Source organism: Zootoca vivipara, chromosome 7, assembly GCF_963506605.1.
Source record: "Zootoca vivipara chromosome 7, rZooViv1.1, whole genome shotgun sequence".
NCBI classification, from domain to species: Eukaryota; Metazoa; Chordata; class Lepidosauria; order Squamata; family Lacertidae; genus Zootoca; species Zootoca vivipara.
This window is the reverse complement of record NC_083282.1, coordinates 54,689,198-54,705,771: the sequence shown is the minus strand read 5'-3', so window position 1 is coordinate 54,705,771 and position 16,574 is coordinate 54,689,198. Positions and strand designations below refer to the sequence as shown.

At 46.4% G+C, this 16,574-nt stretch overlaps 1 protein-coding gene across 13 annotated transcripts in view; it reads left to right on the top strand.

The window, feature by feature from the left end:
- The window catches only part of PLEKHA6 (pleckstrin homology domain containing A6), a 191,605-nt gene that overhangs the window by 8,025 nt on the left and 167,006 nt on the right, over nucleotides 1-16,574 (top strand). The window contains exon 1 of one of the 13 annotated variants that reach the window (XM_060277085.1): nucleotides 3,521-3,542. The exons of the other annotated variants lie outside the window; for them this stretch is intronic. The gene's annotated coding sequence lies outside the window, so the exon portion shown is untranslated. Of the gene's footprint in view, nucleotides 1-3,520; nucleotides 3,543-16,574 lie in introns of those variants that run through there. 13 annotated transcript variants of the gene reach the window in all.

The window sequence follows — 16,574 nt, the reverse complement described above, 5'->3', positions numbered from 1 at the left end:
TGGATGGTCCACTACTAATTTATCAATGACATGCTGCAGAATACATCTGACAAACAAGCAAATAAACCCCAAAACCATTAAGGAAAAGGCCCTTAATGTTTCAGTAATGCCTATTGGAAAACATTTGGTCTGAGACCAAATTTACCCACAGAGGAGCTGCATATCAAGGCTGGGCAGCCAGCCTTGCAATATTAGGCAGAGTCAGTACTTTTCTTCTAGAAAAAGGGTGCTGGTACTCACTATGAAATTGTTACAGTGAGTGCCACACTTTTAACCAGTGCTTTTCTTCTAGAAAGAGGTGCTGGTACTGTGTACCCTTGAGTACCCCCAGAAAAAAGTACTGGGCAGAATCAGGTGGTTGCCTCAGGCAGCAGATGCTGGGGGTGGAGTGGGGTGGGCAGCATCCATAAAGTGTTCCAGGACATACCTGGGTGTGCCTACAACCTGCCCTGTGTTTATTTGGCCAGCCTGCTGCCTTCCAGTACAGCAGAGAAAGCTGTCCCTCCACTGCTGTGGAAAAACCCAGTTGTCTTCTGTATGTGCATGTTTGGAGGGACAGGGCAGGGCTCTATCTTGTCATTTGTCTCAGGCAGCAAAGTGTGTGTGTCTATAGATGATATAGATATAGATAAATAAATAAATAACAGCTTTTCTTTAGAGGCTTTTCAAAGAGGCTTAACTGTTTTCCAGCCCTTGACATTTGAACCCTGGTCTCCAAGGCCATACTTGATGTGTGAGTGTTTATGTGGGATATAAAGCATAGGAAAATGTTTTTAAAATGAAATTGACATGCTAGCTAGTCAGTATAGGGCTCACCACTCCAAAAGGGTGGATATTTATCTCTTGGGTGTACAGAACACCCAAGCCCTGCCTTTTCCTGCTTAAAGGGACTGTCCAGTGAGGGGGGCAGGCTCAAATTTCACCAAAATACCTCCTGAAGCGGCAACTGAATGTTAGGTTTTGCATTCACATTACAAATGGGCGTCTGGTGCAAGCCTATGCAGATCTAATCAGGTCAGCTGAGTTCAATGGGGCTTACTTCCAGATAAGTGGTGAATACTGGTAGGATTGCAACCTTAAATCCTGCATGCTGGAAGAGTCCCTGGTCTTCCGTTGCGGAAATATAAAGTTGTGAGGAAAACACAGAATCTTGCTAAATTCACACAGTTACCTAAACCCCTTGCTATAATGAAGCAATTGGGAGTCCCAAATATTGGCACAGTATCGTATCCTATTGTGCAACCTTCTCTCTGAGGAGTGCCAGCGTGGGGTGGGGGTTGCCAGAGAACTGTGAGAATTAAACTAGACTTGACATGGGAGACCCGTGAACAAGATTTCTCATGGTTTGCTTTTTAACAGTTGGGGTGAGTGTGTTCATAGCTGATTTGGACAAGACTATGCTGTTATTGGAGCTGGTGGCTTTTAATCATTCCTGCATGCCATATTTCCTATTAAAGTACTCCCCAGTGGTTGTTATTGACTGGGGTGGGGGAGATGGCCCTTAATGCAATCTGCAAGTCCTACTCTTGACCTGAATTTTAGCCCTATGATGCAGCCACCCTTTGTAGCCTTGTAATGAAAGTACCGTAGCTAAAAGAAGAGGCACAAAAGGTAAGGGAGGTGGGACCATTCTGGGTACCCTCTTCTCCAACTGCGATTTGCCCCATGGGTGTACAATACATAGGTACCATGTGCCACAAAAACCCTCACAGCTGCTGGTAATAGTGGTGCCCTTGGGGGATTTGAGACTCAGGAAGTAAATAGTTTAATACACTGTGTATCTTTACCTACCTGAGAGAGTAAGTCCCATTGAATAGAGCAGGAGTTACTTCTGAGTAACCAGGCAGAAGCCTGTGCTGCGAAGTGCCCTCATTGCCCCTTGTTCATCACAGCCCATTTCCGGAGCTGGGAGCAGGTTTCTCTCAGTAATACAGCACTGTCTGTTCTCCCATTATCTTTTCCTGGGATCAGAGGTTAGTTTCTCTGGACTGAATACCTTGATTGCAACTTGGGGATTGAGCATGCAACTCTTAGCTGCCTCATTCATTCATTCATTCAGTGTGTGCGCGCGCATATCAGTGAAAGAGGACTGTATGGTGCTACAGCCCTTTGCGGAAAACCTTCAGGGACAGTCGTGAAGGAAAGCTACAGGAGGGCAATTCCTTTACGAAGACTACCCACCCCCAAACTGGGTCTCTGCCCCTCCTGTAAGGAGCGCATTGAAAAGATGGCTGAATCCGCCTCCCTCCCTAAACGACGCAGCAGCACCTGTCACTGGAAGAGCCGGCTAACGCGATCTGCTCCTTGGAGGAGCCTTTGCCCGGGACCCGTGAATCTAATTCTGAGTCTCTGTCTCTCTGCCATGGCTGGACACTGACTTGAAGGGAGGAAAGAAGCAGCAATACCTCCAGATATGAAGGAGAAGAGAGAGGGAATGCCTTAGTTTCTGAGAGTGAATGAAAAGAGGGTGAGCATCGGTGGTGCGTGTGAGCACAGAAGAAGAAAGACTGTGGCTGTGTACGTACGCAGTATAATTTAAAGCACCCCCACCCCAGCCCTGGGCACTGTAGTTTACCCCCCACAGAGCTGTAGTTCCCTGCACCCTTCACAAACTACAGTTCCCAGTATTCTATTTCTGGGGTGTGTATGCGCGCGCTTTTAATGTATAGCGTGTGCCCAGGGACTGCAGCTGCATTGCTACAGTGATCTCCCTCTGTGGTCCGTGGTTCGAGTCCCTCGTTTTGGTAGGGTGGGATTGGAAAACAATGGGGAGAAAAAGATCACGGAGCCTGCATTTGCTTGCTATTGCTAACCTCACATTTCCAAAAGATGTCTGGACTTTTGGGTGCGCAAAGGGGTCCTCTGCATCGCCCAAGCCCCAGGGCTCTAACAATGGCCAGTCCCCCGCCGTGCCCGTCCCAGAGCCCCCTCCCACCCAGACCCAGCTCTCTCTCTCTCTCTCTCTCTCTCTCTCTCTCTCTCTCTCTCTCTCTCTCTCTCTCTGTGTGTGTGTGTGTGTGTGTGTGTGTGTGTGTATGTGCGCGCGCGCACGATCGGGGGTGAGTAGGTGGGGGTCGCGTGCGCCCCGCTGACGCAGCACCTTTCCCTGCCGGCTAGGAAAGGGTTAACCCCCGCTCGGGTACTATTTACTCCTTGCGCTAAATGACAGCTCGAGCGTCACGTGACGTTTAAATCCCCCCGGAGAGCGCATGGAGCATGCCCAGCTCGGGCTCCTGGGGAAGGATGCCGGATTCGGCGGCAGCGGCGGCAGCATCTCCTCCTAGCTCTTCCATCTTCTGCTCGCTCTTCGCGAGCCCTGGTGATGAATGGTGGCCGCGGGGAGAGAGATGTTGAGGAGCGGCTAGCGGGAGAGGAGGACGAGTGATCCATCCGAAGGAAGGCTTCTGCTCCAGCCGGGCAGGGGGAGAAGGGAGAAGGAGGAGGAGGAGACGAGGGTCCTGGCTTGGAGCGAGCAGCAGCAGGTCATCGCCATGGCTTGGAATCTGCCCACCCGAAGGCGAGCCGCCCGGAGCCATTGCACGGTGAGTGTCTCTCTCTTGTTCCGCTTCTCCGGCTCCTCCGAGAGCGACAGCCTGGTTGCGCCGCGCGCCCAGGCAGCCGGGCAGCCTTGGACAGGTGCGGCACGCAGCGCCGGGGCTTCATTGAGGATGCTGGCGAGAACCAGGGCAATGACAAAGAATCTCCAGCTTCAGGCTCCTTGCAGGGGGGAAAAAGTGGGGGGGGGTGGAGGGATGAAAGAGAGGCAGCAGCTCTGGGTAGCTTGCTTTGCAGCCCCTCTCCTGACACCGCCTCCCTTTCTGCCTCGGATGGACATCCTGCTGTGGCGTGCCGGGAATGCTACTGAGCCTGCCTGGGCTGGCAGAGCCTGGGCTGAACGTGCCTCGGTGCGTGTGTTGCTGCTGGACATGCAGTCTGCCTGCTAAAGCGGTTGTGTGCCTGTGCTGAGCAGCTCTTATGGCCCAAGGGTGTATGGGCCTTTTGTGTGTGTGTGGGGTGTACTGAGAGGCAATGCTGTGCCTCCAGGTACTATGCCCCCCCCCACCAAAGGCATGTCTATCTCCCTCAATAGGTTTTGACATCCCATCAGTGTTGGGGATCCAACTCTGGGAAGCAAGCTGAATGGGAGGAAAGGAGGGGGGATCTCGGCAGCCAATGCCAGCAAAGAATGGCCATAAAGGATGCCCATTAGCTTGCTCCAAGATAAGGGTGGGCAAGCTGTCATTCCCTTTGCAAGGCTGTGCTGGAGAGAGGCATCTGTAACACACAAGAAGTGAGGAGAAATAAAGTAAAGGAAGAGGCAAAGAAGAAGAAGAAGAAGCATGCTTTAAAATTCCTGGCAATTATTATTATTTATTAAATTTTTTAGTTGCTTCATCTTGCTCAGGGCACCCAAAGTGACTTAAAACCAGTCAACCAAACAAAAAGGCCCAACATAGGAGAAAGAGGGTGGGATACACTGCTAAAAGATGAAGGTTGCAACCCTGTGCACACTTACCTGGGAGTAACCCCCATCAAGCACTTCTCAGTCCCTGTGAGTGAGGCCTGCTTTGTGTAGCCAGTAACATTAAAAAGAAACGCCGGATACAGTGTGTGTTTCATGATGTTTGCTGGATGGGCTGCCAGCACTTCGGGTTTGTCAGAGCAAGGAGGGAAATTGGTGTTTCCTCTTCTTAAGGGGCAGCGAATGCATGACATAACAGGGATGGAGAGAGCGCTCTGTTTTCTTGGCAGAACTAGGTCCCTTGAGTGGTGATGCATTAATGCTGCCTTCCATTTATCAAAGATGCTATATTCAAACGCTCAAGCAAGAGCCCACTTTCAGATTAAGGAGCTGCATCCAGCTGCTCTAAACTTGGCCTCGCATTTTTTGCTTTAAAATCGTCCACAGGCATCATCTTTCAGATGCTAGTAAGAGGCTCTGTGCAGTTTATCTCACTAGTGTGGACATGAATCCTGTGTGTGTCTGGTTTTTATAAATCTCTCTCTCTCTGATCCTTCAGGATGAGATATGGGTAACGTAATGTCAGCACATATTTGGCTGTTGTCGCTGTCTACTTGTGGATGTGCTTTCATTGCACACCCATGCCTGGTCACAAGAGAACAGGCACAATTCCCACTTATGGCAATGTAACTGGAGCTGGGACAGGTCCAATGCATACAGGCACCTAATCTAATTTTGGTGTCTTAATTCACATCAGAAAGTGTGGCTCCTGACCCTTTGATTTTTCTCTGCCAAATAGCTGCCACTGCTAGTAGCATCAACAAGATACTGCAGGAAATTGAGCTGCCTTGAAAATGGGCAGATCAATAGCAGCTCCTTGAGCTTCATCTGGTAATTATTTGATTTTGATGTAGGATTCCAGTTCTGTTCCTCTTCTTGACATGAGATCCTGGTGCCTAGCTTTGGGTTCATGGATAGAAGACACAAGTGGTTTCCCCTTTTCCTCCAATTACACTATATAGGGTGAACAAATCAATTTCTTTACTTGCTCACTGTGTTGGGTCTAGTCTTTGACTTGGAGACATGCTTTGCTCAGATTGTAGCCTAGACATGCTACAATCAATGGAGTTTGAGACTCAGATCCTACCCTTGGGGCTGTCTACTCCCTTTTCTTCTTTCCATCACCAACAGAAACCAATATGATCCCTTGCTTTTTGCATCATCATCATCATCATCATCATCATCAGAAAACAGCTCCAATTCATATCTTCTATTATTAGAGATCCTTAGCAAGCTGACACAGCCTACTACACAAACCAGTTGAGCACTGATAAGCTGAATTAGTTCCATTATGCATTTTAATACCCCAGTCCTAAAAGTGTTACTTGGTATCAGTAATACTGATGCGGCTTGTAATATATTTAGTTAGGATGAGGATATAAATGCATGTATATTCAAGTAACTGCTTTGTGGATCACAGCTCCAACAGGCCAATGAATGCATCTATGTTAATACAGCATGCAGGAAGTCAGCTTCAGCCTATGATCCAGTAAATTCTTATTATTATGCAGCTGTTAAAGCCCGGTAAACATGTTCAGATTCTTCAGATGTTATCTGTCTAACATGCATAATCAGGTCAATTAAATCCTGATGTTTTGGGGTGTTATGGTGTCTGAATGAATTTTAATGCTGTGGAAAGAAGCTGAGTTGATAGCCCTGGGTAGGATAACATTTTTTTTATCTCTCTGCCAGGTATATCACACACTAGCTTTTCATGTACTGTGCTTGTAAACAGCCACTTCTATGATTGCCTAAAGCAGTGGTTTTCAACCAGTGTGCCGTGGCACCCTGGGGTGCCTTGAATGATGGTCAGGGGTGCTGTAGGCAACACTGGCCTCTGTCCCTCTTTCCTTCCCTCCCTCCTCTAATGCCCTCTTGAGTCTCTGCCTCCCAAAGGCTTGCACAGTTGTTGTTTGTTGCAGCAGCTCTGCTGCTTCCACTGCTGCCTCCCATGCTAAAGTGTTGGCCTCATGTTCACCTTTGGCCAGTTTCTGTTGGGCCACTAAGGCTGGGGGAATCCTTTGCCCAAGCCTCTGTGGGGTGCTGTGAGGAGGTACCTCTCTTTGGGATGGGGGTAGCTCAGAGACCAGGGGTGGCAGCAGCGGCTGCCCAGAGGACTCTCAAGGAGAGGAGGGGAGGAGGCCGAGGGAACACTCCACAAGGGAGGGTGTTTGAAAAAGCGTGCGAGGCTGCCAGCTCTGCAGGCAAGGGGTGACATAAGTGGGCTCCTGAGCCCCACAGGGGTGCCGCAGAAAGAATGTAGTTGGTCAAGGGAGCTGTGGACTCAAAAAGATTGAAAACTTAGGGCCTAGAGGCTATATTTTACTCACCATAGGCAATCAGGCAAGGGACCTTGGATAAACTGGAAGACAGTAGTTCCTTCCCACCTCACCCCATTTGCAGGGTATGATGTGCCACAACTGGTTAATATAGGTATGTGGGCAGAGAAGCTCTTAACACTTTTTGTTGTTGGTGTAAGCTAGTTTTTTTATTTTTTGCAGACTTATTTGGAACTGCTGAGTGTGCAGTGACCACCTAGGCAGCCACTGCAAAAAAATCAGGTTTGAGAAGCACTCTTTTAATACCGGTATGTTTGTGAGCGATTGCCTTCTTCCCCATTCAGTTTATCTATTTTCAGAAAGTGAAAGCATCCTATCATTAGCCCCATCATCTGAATTTTTGGGGGGCAGCTAAATGGCTACGCTGTCCTTTTGTACTCTGCGGAGTCTTGTAGGGCTGATCGTACCCTTATTCTCATAAGTCAGTGTTTTGGGGGTGCAGCTATGGGCATTGACTAAACTTGGAAACTGCTGACCTCCAGTTGAGAGCATATCTTTTTGAATTATTAGGGATAAATCTTTTCTGCTGTTTTTTTTTTTAAAAAAAGTTATGCACTTTTCAAATGATTTTTAGAACACCTTACTTTAAAAAAAAAAATCAATGAAATGCAATAGAAAAACAAACTAAACGGCCGCATTAAAAGCCAGCAAAAAAACAACCCCCCAATAAAAATAGCAGACATGGTCATCAGATACCTTCTGGAATAAAGATGTCTTCAAACACCATCTGAAAAGAGAAAGAAAGTAACCTGATGGACTTTCCCAGGGAGCATATTCTATAGCTGTGGTACACCACTTAGGAAGCTCTCTCCCTGATTCCAGTCAGATATAATTCACAATGGGACAAAAAACAAGACTCTAATGCAGATTTTAAGGCTCAGAGTGGCAGAATGGCATAGTCTGCAATTCTTAGGATACAGGTTTTTTGGTCGTTACAAGCTTCTTCAATATGGCCCGGAGAGAAAATTGGAGTTTTCTGGTATCTGAAGAAAGGGATGCTTGGTTCTCGAATGACTTGGCTCCCAAACAAATCAGCTCCCAAACACCGCAAAGCTGGAAGTAAGTGTTCCGGTTAGTGAACGTTTTTTGGAAGCTGAATGTCAGATGTGGCTTCTGCTTGAATGCAGGAAGCTCCTGCAGTCAATCAGAAGCTGCACCTTGGTTATTTAATGGTTTCAGGAGTCAAACGGACTCCCAGAACGGATTACGTTTGAGAACCAAGGTACCACCCTACACTGATGATTTTCAGACTTTCTACCTTTCTGTTGAGGAAGCTGTGCATGACACCTGAAGAATCCATTGCTTATGATAAAGGATTATGCTGGGTTGAGTGAGTGTTCAGGTCAGGTGCTGGCCAGAATTCTTAGGCCTTGGTATTGCCCCACATGAACTGAGAAGGTGCCATATACAATTGCTGACCATGTGTCTGCACATGCTGAAGGGAACAGTAATGGTGGACAAGAGAATTTTGTCCACCATCACCGATCTACTTGTTGTAGAGCCTTGATAAGCTAGTTCCAAGGAACCCGAGTTCCTCAGAGCACATTTTGAAATCTGACTTAACTTTAGTATATGTATGTGACTGCAAACTTGTGTGATATCTGAAAATGACATCCATCCCTTGACCCAGACAGCTTCAAGCCTGTTATTTATCTCTCAGAACTTTACTAGGCTTGGCATATTCTGTGCCAGATGGTGGTTATAATGACTGTATAAGCCAGAGACCAGTGAAACCAGGTTCTGGCTAAAATGCCACAGGAAGGAAGACACAAAGAAGGCCACACTCTCCTTGAGGATTTGATTAAGTCAGTGGTGATACGTTCTGTTTGTAGGTTCATGGCCACATATGGATTTATGATGAAGGGACATGGGCCCCACCATGAAACTGGATGCAGTGGGGAGGAAAGCTGTTCACAAAATGGCTGCCATGGGAGTATGGCTTTTCACAAAATGGCTGTCACCTTTAAAGTAGCAGAAAAGGATGCAATACAAGAAAATGGTGCAAATTTGGGAGACTTTAACTTTAATTCAAAGTCTTTGGAACTAAGGGGTCAGTCTTGTGAAACCCAGCTTTAGAGAACTGCATGGCAGAATCCCAAATATCGTTTTATTGGGGGGGGAATGCAAGTGTCTAATAGGTCTTGAGCAAACATCCTTGTGGGTAGTTAGGGGAAGTCAGATTCATCGGGTGCATGCTTTTGGCTGGGAGAAAGGTTGTCATGCAGAGTTTGTTATTGTGCATGTTGGTCTGTGGCCTAGTATTAATGAACCCCCATTGGTTTTCCGTTCCAGCAGTTGGTTGAAATGGAGGCAGAATGAGCCCCATAGGAAGAATAAGATGTTTTTCATACAGATGAGGGGGATGGAATCTGAATTAATTACCTCCTGTTTCCCAAATAGGCTTAGAACTGTCAGAACTAATTTTCCCATCTGGGGCTTGCAATGCATGGCATCCTCGACAGGGGAGAATATTATCTTGTGGGGGAAGGGAGGTTACTAAAGAGGACGGAGGTACGTTTGCCCCCCTCCTCCCTCCCAGTTCCTTGTAATTCTGCAGCTATCATGGAAAGGCTTTCTTCTGCCTTGAGAAAAGTAAAATAAGGACAGAGCAAGCTGTGTGACAAATGGCTTTCAAGCAATTGCTGTCCCAGCAGCAGGCACCCTGCCAAACTATTTAAGCCCAATAATAATATAGTTCAGCAAATCTGAAACCACCTAGGAAAACAGCAGCATTCAGCTCGCTGACAGGCACACATGGTTAATGCTCCATGCTTAAGTTGGAGGAGAATCTCCCAGAAACATTTACAATATGGCATCTACTGGACTCTACTTCTAACAAAGACTATCTGACAGAGGGCAGTGGTGAGTAACCTTAACTAAGCTCAGTTGCCATCCATTTAACAACTAGTTTTAGATTTCCCTTTGAATATTTTCTGGCATGTTATGATTATTTATCAGTGAAAAAACATGGTGTTCTTTGTTTTGATCTGTTTTGAAAAAATGATCATTTCCCCTTTATTTTTTCCAACAGTTGATTCCAAACACTGAAAGAGTTCAGACAGTGTTTTTGTGGGTGGGTGGAGAGATTGGACCACAAAACGACTGGCTTCAGAGTACATAATGTGATGTAAAAAACACAAGGTGTCCCCCAAAAAACGCAGAGGCTAAATGATTAAAGTAACTGAGCAAATGATATTTCAAAAAGATTGTGGGTCTGAGTACTGTTTTGATGTGCATTGCACAAAATGGCTTCCTTCATTTCCCCTCAGATGTGCGTAGATATTACTGATTCATTGGGCTAAGGAACAAAGAAGCAGGTGTGTGGTATTGTTCATGTAGTGTTATGTTCTTCATTAAAAATGTATCTGATTATAATGTTTCTGGACTGTTCATTATTCATGAAATAAGGGTTTGTTTTTATTCAGATTAAGTAATAAAAACCTGCTGTGATAGTTTCTGTCCTTGGACTGTCTTTGGTTTTAGAGAATCCTGCATGTGGATTCAGTGCAGATGTTGGCTATCATCTGGACAGTTCGCCTATTTCTCGTTATGAAAATATATAAGCCAGAATTACTTTCAGGTTTTGGATCTTGGAATACTGAACAGTTCTGTCCAATTTTTGGTAAGTGTAGAACCCAAATTTGCTGCCAGACTGCCGCTAAGGTGTGTCCATTGCTTTAAAGCAGCCTCATAGAACAGGCCATTAAAATAAATATAAGTTGGGCATTAAAAGAACTGGCTTGGCTGGTTTAAAAACAAGGAAGCAAGCCCCTGCAGGGTTTGGTCATGTCTGCTTGTGATCTGGCATCAGCAGTTACCACTCATTTCCAGCTAAATGCATAGTCTGTCAAGGGCTGGCCAATCTTTATAGCGCACGGGCTTTGACCTGGTGTGGTCTCATGCATTTCACAGGCATTGGTCCCTGAAGCCTTCTGACCTTGCTGTAGATTCATATGGCAGCCATGTTTGCTTTCTGAGTTCCCATGGTAACCAAATAGTAGGAGTAAGTGGTCTCGAAATGGCTTGCAAATGAAGAAGGGATAACAGCGACCCTCAAACTGAAGAGTGCAAGAGGATAGATTCTGTGTTCCAAGGATCAGTTTAAATCTGAATGCCTCAATTCACAGAGGTTGCAGGAGATAGTTCCTATATAGTAGCTGTAATGTGCAAGACAGTCTGCCATGGTGCAGACTGCAACAGCCATTGTATGGAGACTACCTGCCGTACTACCACCAAGCAGTCATCTTGGAGACAGAAGACACTGTGTAAACTATCCACCTAATATAGGCAAGTGGAACCACTCCAAGTTTGGCAGTGTTTTGTCATGACAGGGATGGGGAGGGTGTTTAGATGAAGTAGAATCGGAAGTCTGAGCAGAAATATGTGCTTGAATTTGAATCAAATAATACTGAAAGGATGCAGGAGTTTTAAAATATGCATTAATGTTTCAAAATGAATGTGCACAGGGCACCCTGCTGCTATGATTGCTCGTAACTACTTTGCCCCGTAATGAAACAGATAACTCTTTGTTGATACAAAAATCCACATGAGTGGCTTTTGCATTGCAGTAGTTACCTTCTCCACTCAAATGTTTGGTGCTCAAGTGAATATACCAATGCTCCTTAAAGTGCTGCCAAGCACAGATGCTACAGCTGCACTCTGCGTTTAGGGTTTGAGGTCATGCATCGATTTGTCCCTATCAATATGTAGCATTGCTGCTGTGTGGTAAGATGCCGCTTCCGCTTTCCCCCAGGCTACATTAAATGTGACACATATTCCCCCACCCCCACCCTGGTGATCTATAGCAGGCTGAAGAAATCTCTCTTTATTGTGGAGATAACCGAAAGCCTCTGTTGATCTATAGGGCTGGAATTGATTCATTTATACAGTCCAAACTCTACTACGACACAAGCAAAAAAGGAGGTGCATCATGGTGGTATTCCTAATGATAGCACAAGTCCCTTTAAGCTGCATTTGCTAAATATATTCCTTGATTGTGAAGGGATATTTTGGGCTGCCATACATCCAGATTTTCCCAGACATGTCTGGGAACAGCAGAATGATGTGTGGGCAGATTTTCACTAAATCGGTAGAATGTCTGGGAAAACTTGGTCGTATGGCAAGGAAAGGGGGGCTCAACAACTTTGTCCAGATTTTCACTTTTGGGAATATGGCAACCCTAGGATATTGCATGGGGTGGCGGAGCTGATAAAGTCCAGTTTTTGGTTACTCTGACTCCACACACCCCCTTTTATGATTACCTGTTCATGTCATATTTTACTTTTCATCACAGCAAAGGATAACTGCAGGCTTTTCTTTTGCATATGGCCAGTTGTAAGAAGACACACACATGCCATGTACCTTGCCAAGCTCCTTACTGCCTCCTGTTGGCTGCTTTCCATTTTGGAATCTGAAATACTGCTATTCTTCTTTCTCTAATCACTGACACGAGTTCAGGGTGAGGTTATGTAGCTGTCTGGCTGCAAGGGAGTGTGTGCAGGTTTTATCTCCAGACCTTGTTCATTCTTCAGCCCAGACCTGATGTCAGGCAGCAAATAATTCTGTGCAAACACCAGCCAGACATGTGCATTATGACTTAATCCTCCCTTGTGACCGGCATGAAGGCCTTAATCCTCGGGTGTTACTGAAAGCGTTGTGTGCGTGTGTGCATATGTGCTACAGAACAAAAAAAGAATGTATCTCACTTCTTTGGAAAGCACCTTTTAGAAGTGTGGAATAATTAGAACAGTTCTCAACCCCCACCCCACCCCCACCCCACCACCGCCCAAACGCCATGAACATAGAGCTGTTTTTTGCTGTCACTGATGGGAATGGAGCAGAATGAGGCTGACCACAGGAGTCCAATACCCAGTGGATTCTGTGGCCACTACATTTTGGAAAAGCTTGTGTTGCCGCATGCTGTCTGGGCTGAAAAGTGCTCTGCATGCTGTGGATCTCTTCCAAAAGCCCAAACACTATTGAGGTGGGGTTATAATGGAGAGACCAGGGTTCAGATTCCCACTCAGCCATGAGGTTCACTGGGTGGCTTTGACCCAGTCACTCCCTCTCAGTCTAACCTACCTCACAGGGTTGTTGGGGGTTACATGAGGAAGGGGAGTTACATGAGGAAGGGGGGTTACATGAGGTGGGTATGCCACCTTGAACTCCTTGGAGGAAAAGATGGGATATAAATGCAATCATTTGTCAAATGCACCCACGGTGAAGGGTTCCACCCACCTGCTTTGGGAAGAGGCTGCATTTTCTCTTTTTTGGTCATGTGTACATAGTTTGAAAGCATGTCAAAGTGCAAGTAGATAAATATGTACGCTCTGGTGGGAAGGTAAACAGTGTTCGCCAGAAGCAGCTTAGTCATGCTGGCCACATGACCCAGAAGCTGTACGCCGGCTCCCTCGGCCAGTAAAGCGAGATGAGCGCCGCAACCACAGAGTCTTCTGTGACTGGACCTAACAGTCAGGGGTCCCTTTACCTTTCCCTTTACATGGACAGAAATAAGATAAATGAGCAAATAATCTGATCCGGAATACAGCCGCTTCCTACGAGTGTCTGCTGTCCTATCTGCCCATCTCTGCTTCTCCCTTTAGCTGATGGAACTGTTTCTGATTTTTCCTGCCTCTGTGATCTGATGATGTAGATGGTAGGAAGACTGCCAGGACGTAGGGTGCACAGATGACAGCTAGATTTCCAAAGAAGGTTTTGTTTTTCCTGTTTTACCCTATGTGTGGCCAGATGGGAAGGTGTGCTGAGGTTGGTCCTTTAGAAACCAAAGCAAAATTCTCTTGAGTGATTTGGCCTGTTGTTTGATCCCAGCAGGCGTAGCTTCCATGTGCCTTAAATACAGTTCCTCTAAAAATCACATCCCTTTCTCTACCGCAGAAGATTCTTCCAGGAGCGCTTTGGCTTACTACTGTTTGGTATGCAGTCCAAGTTTCATGCATTGCAGTCAGAGTCCTTTTGGGATGGAGCCTGCGTCTACTGAAGAGAGTTCATCTCTGAGTGCAAAGCAGGAGCTGTGAGCTTAAAGGAAGGAGAAAGAGGGCATTTATCTAAATGAGAACAAATATTCAAAATAACAGTAGAGTAGTCACTGTTTGTGCTTCCTTCGTGAGTAAAGGGTTAGGAATGTTTGGGACAGGGTGTGAAATATGATACAAAGGCTCATATGACAACAAGGGGAGCGGCTGGATTTCAAAGATTGGTAGCGCTGGATGAAGTTCAGGAAAGTCCAGCTGCATGCACACACACACATCAATGCAGGAGTCATTCTGCAAGGCTACCCATCACCCATAGGAGGCGCCGAGATCCCAGGTGTTCTTATGGCTAAAGAAAATAGGGGAGAATCGGTATGATGTAGTGGTTAGAGTGCTAGACAAGGACTCTGTTTTCTTAGGGTGTAACTAGTGTCAGACCATGGCTCTTCCACTATATTTAGACTGGGGAGACCTGGGTTTAAATCCCACCCAGCCATTAAGCTGACTTTGGTGACATTAAAGGCAGCCGTTGTCTGGCAGCCTAACCTATTTCACAGGGTTGCTGGATGAATGAAGCATACATCACTCTGGGCAACCTGGGGGAGATAAAAATGTCACAAATAAAGCACAATAAATTGAAAACCGCATCATTCAGCAGGACATTTCACAGCGCCTGCTTTAAAGGCATGGAAAAGAAGCAGGGAGTCATGTGTCCTAGTTTGTCACCAGGCCTGAAAAAGAGCCGTTTCAAATCTGCATGACAATTTTAAGTACTTCTTTAGATGAAGATTCTAATTTGCAACCTTCTGAAGGAAAAGAAAAGGGTGGACGACTTATTTTATCTTAAATGTAGGCTCTTTTTGTCATGTGAATGGGCTGTCAGTTTGGTGTCTTATTGCAGCCCTCTGTGATCGCAAGGGCCTTTGTCCCATGTCTGCTTATTTGGCTTGGCAGCCTGGGGTGGTGGCAGTGCAGGGCCTCCTCTGAACTGGCCTATCAGCTGCCTGATTGACTCTAATGTGCCTCTAGCCCCACCAGCAGCCACCCAGACAGGCCTTAATTGCAGGAGCTGGAAAAAGCAATAATTAAGAGATAATGAGAAGGCTTTTGTGTGAGTCTGGCGTCCTGCATTCCTGTCAGCAAACATGCTGCTTGGGTGCTGAACCACCCAGTTCCTCCTCTTTTCACACATAGGACCAGCTCTGCTCACTCCTCTTCAATGGAGCTGATGCAATAGGCAGGCCTACAAGCCATTGAGACCCTGGACTCTTGCCAGCAGCACTCCCCAAGCGCCATTGTGTTGTCAGAGGTGCTGACGGAAGAGAGTTCTGAGGGACATAATCCTTTCAATGCAGTTTGGAGGAGTACAATGGAGATTGCTTTGAACCGATAGCTGTCGCCCACATCTCCACTGGGTCCCCGTTGGGTTGCCAACTTCTCAACTGACGCTTGCACTGTGCCTTTTTGACAGCCGCTTGATATGGGGAGGGGGGGGCATTAGGAGGTGACGTTTAGAAATAAACATTGTTGCTTGCTAAAACCAGCCGATCAAGCTGCTGTCAAAACATGGAAGCAAGGGTTTGTAGTACCTCTAGGCGTTTCCACTTCTTACAGCTTATTTTGTTTCTTTACTGCTGTGTCCCCCATGTTTATGAAATCGTATCTCCCTTTTAAATGGGCAGATTGTCTTAGAAGCCCCACTGTGTTCAATGGAGCTTACTTGCTAGAAAATACACATCTCAGATTGCATCCAGACTAGGGGGATGCTCATATTAGTGGCATAACATGCAGTAAGGGACCCAGGTGGCACTGTGGTTAAACCACTGAGCCTAGGGCTTGCTGATCAGAAGGTCGGCGGTTCAAATCCCTGTGATGGGGTGAGCTCCCGTTGCTTGGTCCCAGCTCCTGCCAACCTAGCAGTTCGAAAGCACGTCAAAATGCAAGTAGATAAATAGGAACCGCCACAGTGGGAAGGTAAACGGTGTTTCCATGTGCTGCTCTGGTTTGCCAGAAGCGGCTTTGTCATGCTGGCCACATGACCTGGAAGCTATACGCCGGCTCCCTCAGCCAATAATGCGAGATGAGCGCACAACCTCAGAGTCGGTCACGACTGGACCTAATGGTCAGGGGGCCCTTTACCTTTACCTTTATGCAGTAAGATAATTTGTTGTACACATCAGAGAGGGGGAGATCTCCACCCTGTGTGCATTATGTTTTTGGCTTCCCTTCTCTTGCACTGCCCTCCTGGGAACTCCTATTCATGAAGCTGTCATCTGTGCATGTGTGAGCAACAGTGCATGTATGAAGGCTGTTCAGAGTCTGTTCACATTACCGCTTACTCCGCATTCAGTTTTCTAGTTGGATTGAAGCTGGTTTGAGGGAAAAATACACCAAAGAGCAGTATTTGTCAACAACAACAACAACAATAACAACCCCAGAAGCAACCAAATGGATTATGGCTAATGTCGTGTGAATGTGGCTTCAAAAACTAGCTGTGGGAGCCCACTGGATGCAAAGTAAGCTGTCCTGTGAGCATACCCTAGATCTGCCTCACATCATTCTAGAATGAGTCTTGTGGCACCTGAAAAACAAACCAATTCATATGTTTTCATAGAGTAGAGCCTGCTTCATCAGATGTAACAATTAAAGATGCCACAAGACTGGTCTTTCCTGACTTGGCCACTACCCCTATGAAACTCATTTGACTACAACTTCTCTTTGTTT